The sequence below is a fragment of the Mastomys coucha genome, unplaced genomic scaffold (assembly GCF_008632895.1).
Source record: "Mastomys coucha isolate ucsf_1 unplaced genomic scaffold, UCSF_Mcou_1 pScaffold5, whole genome shotgun sequence".
NCBI classification, from domain to species: Eukaryota; Metazoa; Chordata; class Mammalia; order Rodentia; family Muridae; genus Mastomys; species Mastomys coucha.
The window spans coordinates 6,621,027-6,622,281 of record NW_022196911.1 but is presented as its reverse complement, the minus strand read 5'-3'; the positions used below and the strand labels follow the sequence as shown (position 1 = coordinate 6,622,281).

The 1,255-nt window shown below is 41.9% G+C and overlaps 2 protein-coding genes across 2 annotated transcripts in view; one reads left to right on the top strand and one right to left on the bottom strand.

Moving 5' to 3' along the window:
* LOC116079190 (FERM domain-containing protein 1-like) overlaps positions 1 to 1,255 on the top strand; it is a 153,188-nt gene that overhangs the window by 6,159 nt on the left and 145,774 nt on the right. The window lies entirely within an intron of this gene.
* Positions 1 to 1,255, bottom strand: part of LOC116079189 (sperm motility kinase 2B-like) — a 145,153-nt gene that overhangs the window by 17,707 nt on the left and 126,191 nt on the right.

Sequence of the window (1,255 nt, the reverse complement as noted above, 5' to 3'; positions counted from 1 at the left end):
GCTCATAAGCTTAAAAAGTAGGAAGCTCCTGTACAAACCACAACCCAGCCTGCCTTCAAAGCCCTTGGTTGTTGGGGTGTGGGCTGACTGGCATAGTGGCTTGCTCAGGTTCCTGACTTTTTGGATGAATTTTGCTATCAGTGATGAGTCAGAGGGAAATTAGGGTCATCTGATCCTGCTCAGAGGAAGATTAGTTCATTTCCCCTGACAGTGATCCAACAAGCAAAGTGAATGCCAAGAAGCGAAAGCAGAGGCACAACAGAGAGCACACATCAATAAATTCCATCTGAACAGGATTCCAGAAAGGTCCAGATTACACAGGCAGCACAGTGGTAGTCACTGGGACCAGGAGAAGGAAGGGAAGGAGCTGACTTCAAAGGGACAAGAGATGAGGTATGAAGATATGACATCCCCCTTTCCTAGCAGTACACTCAACTGTCACATTTGACCAGGAGTAAGTATGCAGCTTAAGAGGAGAATTCTTGGACTGGATGGAACTCGTTGGTAGAATGCTTACCTTGCATGCACAAAGATTTGGGGTTGATTTCGAGACCTATATATAACTATAAACTAGGAATGGGATCACACACCTGGAATCCCAGTTCTCCAAAGGTAGAGGTAGGAGGAGTGAAAGTTTAAGGTTGTTCATTCTTGGTTATATAGTAAGTTCAGGGGCAGTCTAAGACACATGAGACCCTGTCTCAAATAATAATAATCATAACAACAACAATAATAACTATTATTATTAATAAAAGATTTTAAAACAAGGAATAATTTGTTGGGTGGAAACTATACTCCAATCCATTTGATTTTAAATGGTCTCTGAAGAAAACTGCACACTATCCATGATATATTACGCATCATCTTTCTCTTCTGTTTTTATCTTAAATTCAGGTAAATCTATGATGGGTAGGAAATGAATGTATTTGATGAACCAAAATTTTTCATGAGTCAAGAGTTCTTATCAGCCCTGTCAATTCTTTGTCAGCCTAATTGTACACCCCAGGAAATGCATCTTTCTTCACACTGAAGTTCTAGCCATCAATGGAGAAATTTCAGTGACAGCTTAAAGCTCAAGTGTCAGGAAATACAAACTGTGTGTCAGGTCACTTTCTCACCTGCCCTGCCCCTTTGCTTTGTCAGTGTGCATCCTTGGGCAAGCCACTCTACTTCTCTGGGCACCACCTTTTTTCCTTTAAAAACCAGATGGGTGGGGCTGGAGAGATGGCTCAGTGGCTAAAAAGCCTGGCTGTTC